Here is a 20,613-nt window from a genome sequence, read left to right as displayed (position 1 = left end):
GGCAGAATCAACCACATCCAATTTTAATTCTACCTGTTCCAAAAAGAAGAATTGTCTTCAAACTGGAAATAGAATATCACTTAATATAAAGAAGAACTGAAACTCAAGATAGGTCATACTAGTTAGAGACCAACAATCCAGATGAATGAAGTCCAAGTCTCTGGCCCACGTATACTATACCTCAGAACTCTAAAAGAACTTACACATATTGGTTGTGAATATCTTCTGTAATTCTTCAGAAATCACAGTGAGTGTGATGGATGACAGAAGACTAAAGAAGGGCAAAATTTTTTTTTGATTTCAATTTTATTATTTTTTTATAGAGCAAGTTCTTATTAGTTATCTATTTTATACATTTTAGTGTATATATGTCAATCCCAATCTCCCAATTCATACCACCACCACCACCACCACCCACTTTCCCCCATTGGTGTCCATACGTTTGTTCTCTACATCTGTGTCTCTATTTCTACCTTGCAAACTGGTTCATCTGTACCATTTTTCTAGATTCCACATATGTGTTATACACAATACATTTTTTTCTCTTTCTGACTTACTTCACTCTGTATGACAGTCTCTAAGTCTATCCATGTCTCTACAAATGACCCAATTTTGTTCCTTTTTATGGCTGAGTAATATTCCATTGTATATATGTACCACATCTTCTTTATCCATTCATCTGTCGATGGGCATTTAGGTTGCTTCCATGACCTGGCTATTGTAAATAGTGCTGCCAATGAACACTGAGGTGCATGTGTCTTTTTGAATTACAGTTTTCTCTGAGTATATGCCCAGTAGTGGGGTTGCTGGGTCATATGGTAATTCTATTTTTAGGTTTTTAAGGAACCTCCATAGTGTTCTCCATAGTGGTTGTGCCAATTTACATTCCCACCAACAACGCAAGAGGGTTCCCTTTTTGCCACACTCCCTTCAGCATTTGTTGTTTGTAGATTTTCTGATGATGCCCATTCTACTGGTGTGAGATACCTCACTGTAGTTTTGATTTGCATTTCTCTAACAATTAGTGATGTTGAGCAACTTTTCATGTGCTTCTTGGCCATCTGTGTGTCATCATTGGAGAAATGTCTATTTAGGTCTTCTGACCATTTTTTGATTGGGTTGTTTTTTTAATATTGAGCTGCATGAGCTGTTTATATATTTTGGACATTAATCCTTTGTCTGCTGATTCGTTTGCAAATATTTTCTCCCATTCTGAGGGTTTGTCTTTTCATCTTGTTTATAGTTTCCTTTGCTGTGCAAAAGTTTTTAAGTTTCATTAGGTGCCATTTGTTTATTTTTGTTTTTATTTCCATTACTCTAGGAGGTGGGTCAAAAAAGATCTTGCTGTGATTTATGTCAGAGTGTTCTTCCTATGTTTTCCTCTAAGTGTTTTACAGTGTCCAGTCTTATATTTAGCTCTTTAATACATTTTGAGTTTATTTTTGTGTATGCTGTTAGGGAGGGTTCTAATTTCATTCTTTTACATATAGCTGTCCAGTTTTCCCAGCACCACTTATTGAAGAGCCTGTCTTTCCTCCATTGTATATTCTTGCCTCCTTTCTCATAGATTAGTTGACCATAGGTGCATGGGTTTAGCTCTGGGCTTTCTATCCTGTTCCATTGATTTATATTTCTGCTTTTGTGCCAGTACCACATTGCCTTGATTACTGTAGATTTGTAGTATAGTCTAAAGTCAGGGAGCCTGATTCCTCCAGCTCCGTTTTTTCCCCTCAAGATTGCTTTGGCTCTTTGGGGTCTTTTGTGCCTCCATACAAATTTTAAGACTTTTTGTTCTAGTTCTGTAAAAAATGTCACTGGTAATTTGATAGGGCTTGCATTGAATCTGTAGATTGCTTTGGGTAGTACACTCATTTTCACAATACTGATGCTTCCAATCCAAGAACATGGTATATTTCTCCATCTGTTTGTGTCATCTTTGATTTCTTTCATTAGTGTCTTATAGTTTTCTGAGTACAGGTTTTTACCTCCTTAGGTAGGTTTATTCCTAGGTTTTTTGTTGCAATGGTGAATGGATTGTTTCCTTAATTTCTCTTTCTGACCTTTCATTGTTAGTGTATAGGAATGCAAGAGATTTCTGTGCATTAATTTTGTATTCTGCAACTTTACCAAATTCACTGATTAGCTCTAGTAGTTTTCTGGTGGCATCTTTAGGATTCTCTATGTATAGTATCATGTCATCTATAAACAGTGACAGTTTTACTTTTTTTCCAATTTGTATTCCTTTTATCTCTTTTCCTTCTCTGACTGCCATGGCTAGGACTTCCAAAACTATGTTGAATAATAGTAGTGAGAGTGGACATTCTTGTCTTGTTCCTGATCTTAGATGAAATGCTTTCAGTTTTTCACCATTGAGAATGAATTTGGTGTGGGTTTGTCATCTATGGCCTTTAGTATGATGAGGTAGGTTCCCTCCATGCCCACTTTTTTGAGAGTTTTTATCATAAATTGGTGTTGAATTTTGTCAAAAGTTTTTTCTGCATCTATTGAGATGATCATATGGTTTTTCTTCTTCGATTTGTTAATATGGTGTATCACATTGATTGATTTGTGTATGTTGAAGAATCCTTGCATCCCTGGGATAAATTCTACTTGATCACAGTGTATGATCTTTTTAATGTGTTGTTGGATTCTGTTGAGGATTTTTGCATCTATATTCATCAGTGATACTGGTCTATAATTTTCTTTTTTTGTAGTATCTTTATCTGGTTTTGGTATCAGGGTGATGGTGGCCTCATACAATGAGTGTGGGAGTGTTCCTTCCTCTGCAATTGATTTGAAGAGTTTGAGAAGGATGGGTGTTAGCTCTTCTCTATATGTTTGATAGAATTCACCTCTGAAGCCATCTGGTCCTGGACTTTTGTTTGTTGGAAGATTTTTCATCACAGTTTCAATTTCATTAATTGTGCTTGGTCTGTTCATATTTTCTATTTCTTACTGATTCAGTCTTGGAAGTTTATACCTTTCTAAGAATGTGTCCATTTCTTCCAGGTTGTCCATTTTATTGGCATAAAGTTGCTTGCAATAGTCTCTTATGATGCTTAGTATTTCTGCAGTGTTCACTGTAACTTCTCCTTTTTCATTTCTAATTTTATTGATATGAGTCCTCCCCCTCTTTTTCTTGATGACATTGGCTAAAGGTTTATCAATTTTGTTTATCTTCTCAAAGAACCAGCTTTAATTTAACTGATCTTTGCTATTGTTTTCTTTGTTTCTATTTCATTTATTTCTGCTCTGATCTTTATGATTTCTTTCCTTCTACTACTATGGGTTTTGTTTGTTCTTCTTTCTCTAGTTCCTTTAGGTGTAAGGTTAGATTGTTTATTTGAGATTTTTCTTGTTTCTTGATGTAGGATTGTATTGCTAGAAATTTCCCTCTTAGAACAGCTTTTGCTGCATCTCATAGATTTTGGATAGTCACGTTTTCATTGTCATTTGTCTCTAGGTGTTGTTTGATTTCCTCTTTGATTTCTTCAGTGATCTCTTGGTTATTTAGTAATGTATTGTTTAGCCTCCATGTGTTTGTGTTTTACACATTTTTCCCTGTAATTTATTTCTAATCTCATAGTGTTGTGGTTGGAAAAGATGCTTGATATGATTTCAATTTTCTTAAATTTACTGAGGCTTGATTTGTGACCCAAGATGTGTTCTATCCTGGAGAATGTTCTGTGTGCACTTGAGAAGAAAGTGTAATCTGCTGTTTTCAGATGGAATGTCCTATAAATGTCAATTAAATCTATCTGGTCTTTTGTGTCATTTAAAGCTTTTCTTTCCTTATTAATTATCTGTCTGGATGATCTTTCCATTGGTGTAAGTGAGGTGTTAAAGTCCCCCACTATTACTGTGTTACTGTCAATTTCCTCTTTTATAGCTGTTAGCAGTTGCCTTTTGTACTGAGGTGCTCCTATGTTGGGTGCATATATATTTATAATTGTTATATCTTCTTTTTGGATTGATCCCTTGATCTTTATGTAGTGTCCTTCCTTGTCTCTTGTAACATTCTTTATTTTAAAGTCTATTTTATCTGGTATGAGTATTGCTACTCCAGCTTTCTTCTGATTTCCATTTGTATGGAATAAGATGGGCAAATCTTTATTACAAATTTTAAAATAGAAATTGAGGCAAAAGAGTTGGAAGTTTGATATCAGTCCCTGCCAAAATTCCTTGAGTTAAGCAGATGAATTTTGAGGTCTTAGTAAATAAACAGGTATTCATAAAAACCAATGGAATTTGCTAAATCAAGATATGCTAAGATAATTTATTTCATTTTTCCTCCCTCCCTTCCTACCTCCTTCTCTCCCCTCTTTCTTTCCTTCCTATCTGCCTTTATTTTTGTTATTCAACAAGTGCTTATCTGATAGCTCTAGGGATGTTCTGCATGGACTGACAAAACCAAATATTGCAAAATCAAAGTGTCAGACAAAGAATTTTGTGTACAAGATGAAGAAATTGAGCTTAGTAATAGCAATTTGATAAAACAACTTTGCATGAGGAGCATGAAGTTCATTAGTTAATAAAAGATAAAATAGATCTCTAGTAGTTCCCATGGTGTTTTGTCCACTGAGCTTCCTGTGTAACACTTCTCTCAATGTCTCAATAAAATTATAGGATTCACAGACATACTGGTTACATAAAGCAGTGGAAGGATAACTAGCACTTGCATGAAATCACCAGTGGTACTTGCTCAAAATTCACTCTTATTCCTATCTTCTCCCTAGATTTACTTAATCAAAATTTTGGAGTTGGGTAGAAATTATTTTGCACAGTTATGTCTGAGAAACGTCACCTTTGAGACATGGTCCCTACTCCCAGTCACTAACCTCATGTGTATAGGAGCCCAATTACAAAAACAACTTCTAGAAAAAAGCTTCTGGAGAGAAGTGCGAAGAGCGCTCAGAGATTCAGGAAATTTCTTTACCCTGCAGTCCCCTTTAGTCTTGCTACTTGCCCTTGATTATCCAACTCTGCTGTGTTCCTTTATTTGATTATTACTTTAAGTTTTATGCCCTGATATATTCTATTTTATTCAGAAGGCCCCCCTCTATCCTCAGCATTATTTTTTAACAACAAAAAAGTGGCATTCTATTTCAAGCTCCACTCAGACTCCGAAATACCCTAACCTAAGCGTCCCAGACCCCTGGGACAATAGACATGGAAGCTGGTAATTGTTGATACCACCCTCAGTGGTGTAAGCAAACACTTAAAATACATGATTTTGAACTACTTCTTTAATTTCATTCTCATCATTTCTACCCCCGCCTCTATCACCATTCATTTCAGCTATATAATCTGCAGTTCTTCAAATGCAGCATTATGTTCATCAACATCATATCATCCAAAACAAATCTTTCCTGAAATCTACAAGTCCCTTCCCCACACCCCAGACTAATTTATATCTGTGGTTCTTTGGTGCCCTCTGTCTCCATCAAAGCACTTTTCACAATGAACTATGATCTCCACTAAAAAGTAAGGCCCTTCATGACAGGAAACTGTGTTTATGATGTATCCCCATAACACAGCACAAGGCCAGATTCTTAGGATATGCTTATTATGAGTTAGAGGGATAGGTAGTTTGATGGATGGGTGCTGTAAGAACTCACCTCACAGGTGGAAGTGTCTGGAACAGGCAGAAAAGACTTCAGAAAGGTGATGACATCTGAAGTGCATCTTGAAGTAATGGAGAAACTAAAGTGGAAGGGCAGATATTCCTCTCCATCACAGCAGCCGGTAACCTTTTTCACACCATGAAAATCTATGAACTGAATTACAGCAACAATTCCCTAATGGTTTTTACTCTATCCAATAACTTCTAGCTCCTATGTTCCTATGCAATCTTACTAAAATGAAAATCTGAATATGTCCTGCTTCTTAATGTAGCTTGCAAGGTTATTCATAATCTGGCTACTGCTTACCTCTTCTGATTTAATAGTCAGCCCTCCCCACATGGAACACTGCATTCTAACCATATATTCCGAAATGTGTTCACTGGGTCTCAATCTTGTGACTTTCTGGGCAACTGAGAAAGAAACTCTCTTTCTGGTAGAACTGTTAAAATAGTGTAAGCCTGGAGATGCTGGTAGAAACCATGTAATAAAAGCAAGTCTGTGAGTGATGCCAACACAGAAAAAAGCAAAGCCAAGACACAGAGGGAAAAAGAGAGGGAGAGAGACTAAGTCCAGATGGCTTCATCTGAGCCCCTGGATCCAGCTGTACCTAAAGACACACCTAAGCCTGTATGAGCTGCAATAGAAAGAGATCCAAATTCAACTCCACGAATAACATAAAAAGCAGCCTTAAGGAGAAAAGTAACCTAAATGAGAAGCCTATGAGATACTTTAGAGATACTTTAGAAGGTATAGTTATGTGTTTTTGAACGAGTGCAGAGGGGATGGAAGAGTAAGGAAAGATAGGTAACCATGGACTGGATGTGAGCTGGAGATTTTTTTTTCAACCAGCATAGGTTGAAACAGTCTTTCTCCATTTAAAGGGTCTGTATTTACAGAACCAGTAAATAGATCAACCAAAAGGAGGGTAAGGGTAAGGAAGTGAAGGCAGTGACTAAATCATCCTGAGTGAGCAGATACAAAATCTCCAAAAGTAGTGTTCGCTTATAATCTACTAAAGGCTTTAAACTAAGGGATAGAAAGTCTACTCAGGAACAGAGTTTACTGTTCGCTATTGTACTGATCCCATAACCCATGAAGAAAGGAAGCTCAGAGCCTTAAAGGGGTAGCATCTTAGGTCATTCTGACTGAAGATTGGAATTGTCATTTTTGTTTCATCCTGATTGAGCATTGTACAAGGCTAGGCTTGAAGGTTTAGGGGTTTTTATTTATTTATTTATTTTTTGAGTACCGCCTTCTTTTTATTTTATTTATTTATTGGAGCTTTTTTTGTTTTTGTTTTTTTTTTTTAATTGGTGTATAGTTGATTTTAAATGTTCTATTAGTTTCTGCTGTACAGCAAAGTGACGGCTTAGGTTTTAAATTCAGGGCTGGTTTTGCACAATATTCTGGAACTTGTTTCTTACACATAAAATCAATGCATGTCTCAAATACTTGTTCTGGATTCCTCACTTCTCTCAACCAGGTAAGTAGATGACTATTAATAGCTACCTAAATTAAAGTATTTATGTAAAAATAATTTAAAACAATCACATAAAATTAATGTTATTATTTTCTGTTTCAGGGTAGGGAAAGGAAATAAAAATTAACATATTTTGAAAGCCTGGTGTTACAGGCACTATGTCAACTTGGTGAGTTACAGCTATTTTCTTATTTACCCTTTGCACAATCCAGTGGGGTAGATTTTATTATTATCCTTATTTTCAGAAGAGGGAACTGGGGTTCAGCAAGATAGGGAACCTGTCCACGTAACATAGTTAATAAACCAAAGTCTGAGATCTTTCTATGATACTGAGGTACCTACCATCATTAAAAACAAAGAAAATCTCAGTGGGTGGTGAAGATAAGCACTGTTGCTTAAGTTGGGGGGGAAAATCATATAGAAGTACTTAAGCTCAAAGGTAATATCAAAAAAGAGTTAAGATAAAATTTTCACCCATAGAGGACTTTAAACTGGAATTAAAAGTAAGATTACCTTCTATATTAATCCTAATTGTCCTCCTAATTACCTTCTATATTAATCATGGGATTTCAGGTAAAGAAAAGATAACTGTAAAATTCTAAAGAAGGTTTTCAGAAGAGTTATTTGTCTCCTGGAGAAATATATTTGGGTGCCCAACCAAGTTTCCTTAGGATGGCATTTACTTGGGGGAATTAAACATTATCTAAAAACCAGACTCTTATTCTTAAATAATCATAAAAATTAATTTCCCTATTGTTTCAAAATTGATATTCAAGCTAATAATGCTCAGGAAGAATTATACATATTCCATAAGCTGTTATTCACCAAGCACTAAGTGTATGGAATTGAACACACTGTAGTAAATAAGACAGATCAGCTCAAAGTCCAACATCTCATCAGCTCTAAGTCCAAAACCACATCATCTGAATCAAGTGGGGATAAGGCTTGGGTGTAATCCATTATGTTCAGCTCCTGAAGCACAATTCCTCTTCATCTATGGATCTATAAACCTAAAGAGACAAGTTATCTTCCTCCCACCTTCTTAACAAATAATGGTAGGACAGGCATAGGATAACAGCTATCTACATTCCAGTTCAAAAGGGGTGGGAGAGAGGGGAGTAAAAAAGAGTCACTGTTCCAGAGCAGTTCTGAAATCCAGTGGGCAAATGGGATTTTCTTGATTAGGTTTCAAGGCCTGGGAATTATCCTCCTTGGCTCTCAGCTCCATTTTCTGAAGTCTCCATCCTTCTTGGTTCTGCCCTTCGAGTGATCTTTCCTTTTTCACGAAAGGTAGCATATGTTTGTTGCCCAGTAGTTTTATCAGCCTGCTTCCTGCCAGTAGAATTTTGGAGATTTGACAGCCTCCTTTCCTTTTGTGCTTTCTCTATCTCTTTCAGCCTAAGCTGGCAGTGTTTTTGCTGAAATAAATTTCTCAAGAACTTTGTGGGTCTTCCATGGATTTCACAGGGATTCACTCTAGTAGAGAAATGCCATATCCACAGATGTTTTCAGTATTATCCCTTTTCTATATCTTGGCCTCCTGCCAAGATGGATAATGAACAATACTCTTAAGCCTCCTAGAGGTACCCTGGTTTGATGTAGAAGATCAATGAGGCACACCTTTAACCTCCTGAGAGGGCTTTTGTGTGACTGAATACTCTGACATTTTGATCTTTCTAAATGCAAAAGGTTGTATGGTCACACACTCAATTATTTCTTGATACCATTTGGCAGACATAGCATCTCCTGCCATTTGGACAGGCTGAGAATTTTCAAAATCATTCAATCCTAGTTCATTTTTGTTTAACATTTCTTCTTTCAATTTACCTCTGTCTACTCACATGTTATTATAAGCAACAAGAGAAAACCAGGCGGCATCTTTGGTTCTTCATTTGGAAATTTCCTTAGCTATACGTGTAAATTCATATTTCACAATGTTTCACATATTTCATTAATATTTCTGCCAGCACATAATAGGATCCCTCTTCCTCCAGTTTCCAATAACATTCTCCTCACTTCTGAGCCCTTCAGGGCAGTGTTCTCAAAGTCAAGGTTTCTACCAACTGTCTGTTCATAGTAATTCAGGCTTTCTCTATTATGCTCCTCAAAATTTTCCAATAGGCCTCTGCTTATTGACCCATCCCAAAGCCACTCATACATTTTAGGTATGTGTTATAACAGCACGCCTCTCTTTTTTTTTTTTTTTTTTTTCTTCTGGTACGCGGGCCTCTCACTGTTGTGGCCTCTCCCATTGTGGAGCACAGGCTCCGGACGCGCAGGCTCAGCGGCCATGGCTCACAGGCCTAGCTGCTCCGCGGCGTGTGGGATCTTCCTGGGCCGGGGCATGAACCCGTGTCCCCTGCATCGGCAGGCGGACTCTCAACCACTGCACCAGCAGGGACGCCCCGCATGCCTCTCTTGATACCAAAATCTGTATTACTTTTCTGTTACTGCATAACAAATTACCATAAACTTAGCAGCTTAAAGCAACATCCAGTTATCTTCTCCAAGTTTTTTTGACTCAGGAGTCTGGGCATAGTTTAGATAAGACCTCTGCTCAGAGCCTCGAAGGCTGTATTCTGGGCTCCAGGTCTGTGATTCCCATCTAGAGCTTAGGGTTCTCTTCCAAGCTCATTCAGATAATTGGAAGAATTCAGTTCCTAGATGCTGTAGGACTAAGGCTTTCAGTTTCTACAGGCTACCTCTCTCCTAGTCAAAGGCAATTTACACCACAACTCTGTTTTCTTCTAGGCCAGCAAGGGAACATCTCTCTTTAAAGAGCTCATCTGATTAGGTCAAGCTCATCTAGTAAAAAATCTCTCCTTTGATTAACTTAATATCTATCGATTAGGGACCTTAATTACATCTAAAAATCCCTCTCTATATATATCCCTTTAAGTTAGGAAGAAAACTGCTGTCTCACTCCCAACTTCCCCGCCACGACACACGCATACATACATACACAAACATACTTAGTTGTAGATCATAAGGTTTTCCCAAGATACGTCCATATAGGTGCATGATTTTCTCCAGTGGTGCTAAACAGCCTTAGTTTAGCAGCAGAGAATACTGACAGTGGAACTGATCCAAAGAAGGAGGATAAAGAGGTCCCTAAAGGATTTTTAATATGAAGAAGCAGGAGATATTCGGAGGAGGAACTGAGAGTGGATAAAGGCATCAGGACCAAGACAATGACACACAAAAGGGCAGCCAATCATCCTGTGATCTAAGTAGAACAGAAATCTCAATGGAAAGACTTTCCTAAGAAATTCTTAGAGGAGCATAATTGCTCATACTCCACCTTTTAACTAACCAAGAAGTGGTAATCGGACAAACCTTCCAGGAGAAGGCTTACCAACTGAGACTGCATTTAATCTGGAGATGGACAGATGCACTGGAGGCAACCTGAGGCACACCCCACCCCCACCCCCTGCCACTTTCCAGGTGTGGTTCTCAGACTTGACAAGGACAATTTTTTATTTCATAGGAACCAAGATCAGTGGTTAAATGAAATGACAGTACTGTGCATTAGTTTCCTATTGCTGCTGTAATAAATAACCACAATTTCCTGGCTTAAAAAAACACAAATTTATTATTTTATAGTTCTGTCATCAGGGCTGCATTCCTTTTGGGGGTTCTAGGAGAATCTGTTTTCCTGCCTCTGCCAACTTCTAGAGATGAAATGCATTATTTGGTTCATGGTCCATTCCTCTACCTCCAAAGTCAGCAGCATGGCATATTCAAATCTCTCTCCTATTCTGATATTCTTGTCTTCTATAAGCATATTTGTGATTACATTGGATTTACTTAGACTACCCAAGATAATATTCCCATCTCAAAATCCTTAGGTTAACCACATTTGCAAAGTCTCTTTTGTCATGTAAGGCAACATTTCACAGGTTTGGGGATTAAAGTGTAGACATTGTTGAGGGCCATTATTTTGCTTATCATAACAGTCAAATGCCTTTCTAATATTCAAACTCAATTAGTTCATTTGACTGCTGATGAAAATTCTCAGTAATATATTAATGAGTTTGCTTATAAAATTCATTTGCAATATATTTCTACAGATTTTTATATTCTCTAAGAAAATAATAGAGAGATTGTAATTCACAAATTTGATTAGCCAACAGAAAGTATTAAGAAACATCATGTACCTAAGGAGCTGCTTCAAAGCATTCACAAAGCATCTAATCTGCTCTTATAACTGTCACTTAAAGTAAGGGAAAAGTGGATATTATTACAGCCATTTTCAAGTTAGGAAACTAAAGCATGTAGTGGTTTAAGTGGCTTTCCCTAGATCACTCAGGGAGGAATACTGAAGGAGTTATGAATAGAACTCAGCCTCCTCTATTCCCATTCAGTAGCTAAAAAGGCTAGGAATAACGACAATGATTCATACTGACTATCTAGTGCTCTTCTCCAGAGCACATCATATCCAAAAGAGAAATCATCACAGAGGCATTAATATGCCTTTGGTTAGTTTTATTTTAACCTCCTCGTTTCAATAAGCTCAAAAGAAGTATAGAGAACATGTTTCAAACTGTTTGGGAAATCTACTAGACCTTGAGTCATTTTGCTTGAATTTCAAATAGGTTTGGAAGGTTTTAAACATTACTTTAAATTTTAAAAACATACATTGCTAATCTAACTGGTAGATAAAAACAAAAAGTAAAGGAATAATGCATGTGCTGAGGGCTTTAATTACAGTTGTGCTGACACAGTACTGTAGTAGAGTGGGAGGCTATGCTGCATGGTGGTAAAAGCTGGGGGCTAAGAGAGAATTTGGTTAGAATGCCAATTCTTCCATGCATACCAGCTGTGTAAACTTGGACAGGCCACCTACCCTCTCAGATTCCTTATCATAAAAATATAATAGCTATTTTACAGAGCTGATGTGGAGATTAAAAATAATGTGTGTAAATTGTATAACTGCATCACTTTGCTGTACACCTGAAACCAACACAACATTGTTAATCAACTATATTCCAATATAAAAAATTTTTTAAAATAAGGTATGTAAAATACCTAGCACATAAAAGCATTTAATAACTTTCTACCTAGGAAAAACCTAAAATGTACAAACAGATTTTCCTGCTAAAAATATGTGCAGTGGATACTCTGATATGCTGCCCAGATTCCAATTCAGGGAGGAAGGATTTATTCCCCAGGCTGCTGGGAGTACTGCTTATGGAAAGCTGTTTGTTGTAATCAACAATAAATAGGGATTGCCTTGGCTGAAGACAACCTCCTCACCCAATATCCACCCCCATTCCATGGTGACCTGCCCCTGGACTGCCCCAGTTACTGATCCGAAGGTCTGCCGTCCTGATCAGAATTTACCATACGGTTGGCTAAGGCCTCTGTTGAGACTACTTTCCAGCTCAACTTCTCCCTCTGTCCAGTCCTGCTTCTTCCATTTCACTTCTGTTCCACAGGTGTTGATCTCAACAGCACTACCTACAAGCCTCCTATACCCTAGTCAGTTAGGAGTCGTTATCTCAGGGAACCCCATCCAGCAACAAGGTTGCAGGCAGGGTGTGTTGCTCAGCATCTCATACGGACCTTACCATCATCATTCCCCACAAGGGCACAAGTGCACATGACACAACCGAACATTGTTCGGTTGCTCTGGCAAGGAGTGAAGAGTAAGGATTCTTAAGCCTTGCATATTACTTCTGCCATTGTTTACCAAGGAGCCGGAGTAAGTGTGACCCCTCTGCTCCCACTCTATTTTACACTTTCTGAACATCTTTCACTCACCAGTTTGTGTAAAGATTCATATCTAATGAGCAACAATATTGCTTATTGTTAAGATTGTTGTCTGGGGTTTGCTTTATAATACTCCAAAAAAAAAAAAAGAGGGAGGATAAATGAAACAAGATTGGTAAAATGTTGATCACTGATGAAGCTGGGTGACTGGTACAAAGAACTTCATCATACTATTCTCTCTACTTCTATAATATGTTTGAACTTTTCAATAATAAGAAAATTGGATATTAGTATGCCTTAAAAAAGTACATGCATGTACTTTTAAAAAATACATTTAAGGCATGTACTTTTATGATCAATTTTTAAGACAGGTTTAACAATATATATAAATTCTATTCTGCTTATGTTAAGCAAATAAATCTAAGAAAATATGGAAAAAGTCATATTTCCCAAAGCAGATAAAACAGAGCTTGTTAGGCATCTTTCCAAGTAGTTCTCAAATTTATTTTTTAAAGTTGCTGAGGCCTTCCTTAAAAGCAAACCCCATAAGGCATTTCAAACTAAACTTATAAGAGATTTTTAAAAGATTTACTTTTCTTATTAAAAGTACAATGTACAGCTCTTCTGTGCATTATACAGACTTTTAGATTATTGAGATATTATAATGTAATGGCGAATTATTCCAGTTTTTAAAAGCTCAAATATCTAAATGTCTTTTTGAAAACAATATGATTTAGTATAATATGTTTATAAAATCTAGCCTAACCACATCCTGCTATCTCCTCAACCCTTAAGAAGGACTTTGGAGACTCAGTAACTGGTGCCACCGATATTATTTAAATTTTGGTCAAAACAACTCTGTTCTATATTTATATATAATGATTAAGTGTTGTTAGAATCACAATAAGAGAAGGTAGTGTCTGACAAGTATTCAGTCTGCATAGAGTGGTATTATTTCTGTCTAACTCTCAAATGTTTATTTTAAGTATGCTGTGATGAGGAAACCCAGAAACGTCCATATACACTACACAAACACGTTTCCTATATTTGTATTCTTCTACATTTAAAGGGCTTTCTGAAATCTGAGATCTCTACCAATTGAGGTAGTTTAATCCAACACTTTGGAGAATAGCATCATTCAGAAAATGAGTTTTCTCAAAGGGACTTGATTATTTCAATAATTATAGAGCTCCCCTAAGGGCTTCCCATAGCCAGGTTATTATTATGTACAGGTGTTCTTTATATAAATAAGACTTGGTTGACCTGACACAGAAAGAAGGGAATGGAACATTCTAAAGACAAACACATAAATGGTGTGTTTAGGAGCTAGTCTAATAGCCTATGAAGACTGAATTTTTAAAGCATTTTACCTAGCTCTCTGGACTACCCCCAAATAAACAATCAAATAAAATCCAAATATGTATAAAATATATGCATGTGACACCCAGTCCATGAGAGATTTGAGAAGAATTTGGTGTAAGATAAATAAGAATGAGATGGGATGACAATCAGGAAAACTAAGTTATAGTACTAGATTTGCCACTAACTAGATCTATGACCCTGGGAGCTTAATTTCTCTGAATCTCAGTTTCTCCATCTGTAAGATGAAGGCCCCTTACTGTTAATTATATTCCAATGTTTAGGAATCAAGTATTATATTTTCAATATTAATAAGCAATCATAAAAATTTTAAGCAATTGGATTAAAAGAATCTTGAATGGAAATTAAACAAGGATAAAAAATGTAAATAAAATTTTTCTAAAAGTTGAAAATAAATGTTAATTAGTATATAAAAGTTTAAGTTTCCAAATAAGTGTTCCATCTCCCACACTACGTTTTCCTGAAGTTTTCTGAGATAACACGGGATTGACCTTATGCCAGGAAATCTAATGCGTGCTCTGTAAACCTGGTTATTCAAATATAAGCCATGCAATTTTATAATTCAAATCGATTTTATAATTCTAATGTATAATTAAGTTAAATTCAACAGTTATAGTCTCTAATATTTGGAACTTTCACTTTTAACCAAAATGTATAAAATTTGAAGTGCTGCATTCAAGGTACTTGTGGGCTTATTCAATAGGGAAACTACTTCAGGCTGGGAGAACAATAAATATAAATTTTCATACTGTAATATAATTATGAGGCAACATTAAATTGGTAAAATTCAGGTGGTAAGCCTAAAAACCCAAGAAAACTGTAGATATATGTAATTACTTTTATACATTATAATAATTCCCATATCTGCAATAACAGCAACTATAGGTGCATATGGAGCTTTAATAAGACAAATAATTATGTTTCAATAATTAAACATATATGTCACATTTTAATTCTTACAATGCATTTTGAATGTGTTATATCATTTAAATCACAAAATAATTGAAGCATAATATCTCCATTTATTTTATAATTTCTATTTTATGGATAAGGAGATTGATCAGGTAAAACTTTTAAAAGAGCAAGTATGTTGCCTTAAGTAGATAGAACATGATGCTATCCAAATCAAGCTACTTGTTAAAATTCCCATAAGAGTAGAGTCTTAGAAAATCATAATATATACTGAAAATCTATTTAGTCCACAAATAGATTTTCAGTATCTACTGATATACTAATATAGCTTTTTGTTCCTTAATTTATTGATGCAATGAAAGATATTATTGATTTCCTGATGTTTAACCATCCTTCCAGTCCTAGAATAGATTCCACTAGGTCACGGGCATCATCTTGTGATTAAATTGCTATATTCTCTTGTAATATTATACCTAGATATACATAGACATGAGAGAGTTAATTTTTAAAAAATTTTTACTTTGGTGTTATCTTAGTTGGGATTAAGTACCAGCATTATGTTAGCCTCATAAAATGAAACTTTATATATTTTTCTATGGCCAGGAATAATTTAGAATTTATAACTTATAGTGACATTCACTCATCATAATCAACCTCTTTTTTCTATTTATTGTACTTACTGAAAAATCCCAATCCTGGCTAAATGTAACTTTCTGCCTAAAACCAAACAAAGCAGCCTAACATTGTTCAGAGAAAAATGTATTTTCCACTCTCCAATATGACTCTTTCAGACTTTCAGTTTTCTCCTCCAGCATACCATTTCTCATATCATTCTCAATTAATAGCCATGTTTATTATTTCACTGGGGAAATAAAATCAAAAGAAAACCTCCTCAGAGTGAGGAAGGTTATCAAGGATAAAGAAGAGCATTACATGATGATAAAGGGGTCAATTCTCCAAGAAGACATAATCATCTTTATTGTGTATGCACCTAACAATAGAGTGTCAAAATACAGGAGGCAGAAACTGATAGAACTGCAGGGAGAAATAGATGAATACATTATTTTAGTTGGAGATGTCAACACCCTCTATCAGACATGGGCAGATCCAGCAGGCAGAAAATCAGGAAGGACACAGTTGAACTCAACACCACCAATCAACTTGGTATACCAGATCTATAGATCTATTCATCCAACAGCAGCAGAATACACATTCTTCTCAATATCATATGGACATTCACCAAAATAGACCATATTCTGGGCCATAAAACACACTTTAATAAACTTAAAAGGGCCTCCCTGGTGGCGCAGTGGTTGAGAGTCCGTCTGCCGACGCAGGGGATACGGGTTCGTGCCCTGGTCCGGGAAGATCCCACATGCCGCGGAGCAGCTGGGCCTGTGAACCATGGCAGCTGGGCCTGCACCGTCTGGAGCCTGTGCTCCGCAATGGGAGAGGCTGCGGCAGTGAGAGGCCCGCGTACCGCAAAAAATAAAAAATAAATAAATAAACTTAAAAGAATAGAAATCATACAATATCTGCTCTCAGATCACAATAAAATTAAACGAGATATCAATAACAGAAAGAGAATTCCCAAATATTATACATGGAGATTAAATAACACTCTTCTAAACAACACATAGGTCAAAAGAGAAATCTCAAGAGATATTAAAAATATTCTGAACTAAATGAAAATGAAAATAAAACTTATCAAAATTCGTGGGATCCAGGGAAAGCAGTGGGTAGAGGGAAATTTATACCTTTTAATGCATAGATTAGAAAAGAACTAAAATCAATCATCTAAGCTTCCATCTTGGGAAACTAGAAAAAGAAGAGCAAGTTAAATCCAAAGTAAGCAGAAGAAAAGAAATAATAAAAATTAGAGCAAAATCAGGGACTTCCCTGGTGGTGCAGGGGATAAGAGTCTGCACTCCCAATGCAGGGGGCCCGGGTTCAATCACTGGTCAGGGAACTAGATCTCACATGCATGCTGCAACTAAGAGTTTGCATGTCACAACTAAGGAGTCAGCATGCCGCAACTAAGGAGCCCGAGACCTGCAACTAAGGAGCCCGCCTGCCACAACTAAGATGCAGCACAACCAAATAAATAAATAAAAATTTTTTAAATAAATAAGTAAATAAAATAGAACACCAGACCATAAGGTAGAATTCCAAATGATATTTTTTAAAAAATAAAGCAAAATCAATGAAATTTAAAACAGAAAACCAGTAGAGAAAATCAATTAAATCAAAGTCTTGTTCTTTGGGAAAAAGAATCAATAAAACTGGTAAGCCCCTGGCCAGGTTAACTAAGGAAAAAAAGACAAAACCTACTAATATCAGATATGAAAGAGGGTACATCACTACAAATACCATGGACTTTAAAAGGATAAATAAGAAATACTACGAACATCTTTATGCCCACAAATTTGGTAACCTAGATGAAAGGGACCAATTCTTTAAAAGACACAAGTGGCCAAAACTCACATAAGAAGAAATAGGCAACCTGAATAGACTTTTTGTTTTGTTTTGATTTTCTTTTTATTCTTTTTTCGTATTACACAAATTCTCCCTAACAAATATATGTTGCTTTTGTGACCAGAAAAAAAAGTTTTAAGAAAGGATGCAATGCTCAAAAGGAAAATCTATATGAACACTATTTACTTACATCTGTGTCAGATAAACATCCTATTACTGCCATAGCTTTTGCTTCCCATGCTGTATCAAAGAATGAGGTGAACTTTGAGCTACATCTCGTCAATAAATCCTCTATGTTCAGAAGGAGCAGTTCCTCCTCCTGCAAGTCATGTTCCCTCATGTAAACACTTATAAACTTCTCGAAGATGGAAGGAATAAGCTCGAGGGCCAGCACTTTATCAAACATTCGGAATACAATGGTGGTTGTATCCTCCTTCTCAGAATCAGAGAGGGCCAAATTGCAGTTGTATTTCCTATGCAGTGTGATTAACTCTTGCAGGTTATTTAACAGAGTCCTTAACTGACATACTTCCTCTGTGTTTTGATAATCCAAGGAACTCCAACACCAAGAGGTCACCAATCCTAACTCATATGGTTTTTCTGCTGTAAAAAATACCTCTGCCAGTTGAAGCCCATTTTCTGGCCACTTTGCCTTATCAGTTAGTTCAAGGTTCCTGGTTGCTTGTTCCAACCATTTTGCAAGAATTTTCTGTCCTTCAGGTACAGTCCTTTTCACAAATGGGATCACATCATTTTTAAGCCATGGACAAAGCTTTTGCAAAGAGACTGGTGTAGAAATTGAGTTGAGCAAGTTCTCAAGCGTTTTCACATCAAATCTGCTTTCAAAGTTTGCCTGATGTCTCAGCCAAAGGTACTGTGCACAAACAAGGTTCCCCTCTCTTCGATGTAAAAAAATATCCTTAAGGTCATCTTCATTATTCAGAAATTCAATCCAAGAGTTATCACTGAATTTTTCTTGTCCAAATGCTCCATAAAAAGTAGTCAACTTTGCATGAGCCCTCAGTACCTCTTTTAAGCCATCAGAATAGACAGGAACAGTTTTATCTTCTTTCTTCAAAAGTCTGGTTTTGGCATAATTAGCATTTCCTGGGTAGTTTCATAGGTTATCCATTGAGCCTCCAAGCAGTAATTCACCACAAATTCATAGTCCTGGATTTTATGCAGATTTTCCTTAGCTTCATCTACAAGTTCTTGCCATTTGGCCTGCTCACTGGTGTCCAGAGAACTCAAAGCTAGTTTCTCCAATATGTCATTTGATTTTACTTTGTAAACAAGCTCAACATCTAGTCCAAACTGAATGGCAAAGCTCTCGGCTTCAGCAAATCTGTGTTTGTGAAGTAACCAACTCAGTCTGTTTTCTGGTAAAGCTTCTGTAAGACATCTGAGTACTAAAACAGAGACTGAGTCTTCAGATAGTTTTGGATCATTTTTGCAAATTCCTTTCAGAAGGAATATGGTATCTGTGCTAATTCCTGTTTGGACCAAAGAAGAAACACTAGATACTTCCAAAGAATACAGTATTTCCATCATAGGTAATGAATAGACCATGAGGTTTCTCATCTTATTAGTAGTAGTAGTTGTCAGAGCTACTAATGTGAGATTTGTAACCCCTTGCCACATGATTGATGAAGGCTAATCTGCTTCTATGGTGAGAAGAAACTCTGCTATGTGAAGGGAGGGCCAGTTCCATATGGGAGTTAGGATGTAAATATCCCATAAGTTCAGCACATTATTGGTACCAAAAACAAAAAGTAGATTGTCCATCAGCTGGAACTTCTTTGCACCTTCAATAATCTCTGCATCAATAACACTCTTAACTTAGGTCATCCCTTTCCTAGAAGAATCTGGTGCCCATTTTGAGAATGCACAATTACCGGTTCCCCCAATTATCACAGGGATTTCGCTTGCTAAATCACCAGCCACAAGACTGAGACAACCAAGGGTGTGATAATTTTCAGTAGAAATAAAACTGGACTTGATTTGTCCTTGTAACTTTTTTGCCATATGGAAGTCTACCTTTTCAATCGCTTGTTGAATTTTGACAAGCTGAAGGTTTGTAATACAAAAAAATCCATCGTTTGTAAGAAGCAACATATAAAAGCTACCTTCATTTGAACTATCTTCCCCAATAAGATTCGGTAAGTACACTGATTTTCATCGTTAGCTTTCTGAACAAAAGCGTTGGTGAGTAATGTTTGTTTTTTAAGTTGCCACTTCGCTCCCCAACCAAAAGAAACTTTCCTTCTTGACACACGCCAACCACACCCACTTCAGTAACTTTCCGGAGGAGATGTTTGCTAGTAAATCTACTTGATATAAAGCAGTTCCATGTTCTTTTCTTGAACCAACACTTAGGTATCCACTTCCTGTATCATCATTAGCAGCTCAATATCATTCCACATGTTGCTGAGATTGTTTTCCTGAGTCAGAAACTACTGCCTTCCCTGCAATTGAAGAAACTAAAGAGGAACACTCAAGAGTATCATCCCCCCACTTCTGGGCTCCAACAGACACTCCTAGTCTATTTAGAGTCCATACCACAAATTTCCTGAACAGACTTTTATCTATTAAGAAATTGAATTAATTATTAATAATCTTCCAAAACAGAAAGCACTAGGCCCAGATGTGTTCATTGGTAAATTCCACCAAACATTTAAGGAAGAAATTATACCAATTTTCTACAATCTCTTTCAGAAGACAGAAGCAGAGGGAATAAGTCTAATTCGTTCACTGAGGCCAGCATGGCCCTAACATCAAAACCAGACAAAAATATTGCAAAAGAAAGAAACTAAGACCAATAGTCTCATGAACATAGATGCAAAAATCCTCAACAAAATATTAGAAAATCAAATGCAACAATATGAAAAAGAATTATATACTACAACCAAGTGGGATTTATTCCAGGTACGCAAGGTTGGTTCAACATTTGAAAATCAATTAATGTAATCCATCACACTAACAGACTAAAGAAGAAAAATCACATGATCATGTGAATAGATGCAGGAAAGT

General features: G+C 36.4%; 1 protein-coding gene and 1 pseudogene across 3 annotated transcripts in view; both read right to left on the bottom strand.

Annotated features, from left to right (window-relative positions):
* ANKS1B (ankyrin repeat and sterile alpha motif domain containing 1B) overlaps positions 1-20,613 on the bottom strand; it is a 1,192,652-nt gene that overhangs the window by 779,538 nt on the left and 392,501 nt on the right. The gene's annotated exons all lie outside the window — the stretch shown is intronic.
* Positions 8,234-20,006, bottom strand: LOC136130657 (kinetochore-associated protein 1-like; annotated as a pseudogene).

This window comes from Phocoena phocoena, chromosome 11 (assembly GCF_963924675.1).
Source record: "Phocoena phocoena chromosome 11, mPhoPho1.1, whole genome shotgun sequence".
NCBI classification, from domain to species: domain Eukaryota; kingdom Metazoa; phylum Chordata; class Mammalia; order Artiodactyla; family Phocoenidae; genus Phocoena; species Phocoena phocoena.
Note: the sequence above shows the minus strand (reverse complement) of the source record. Positions and strands in the feature narration are given on the sequence as shown.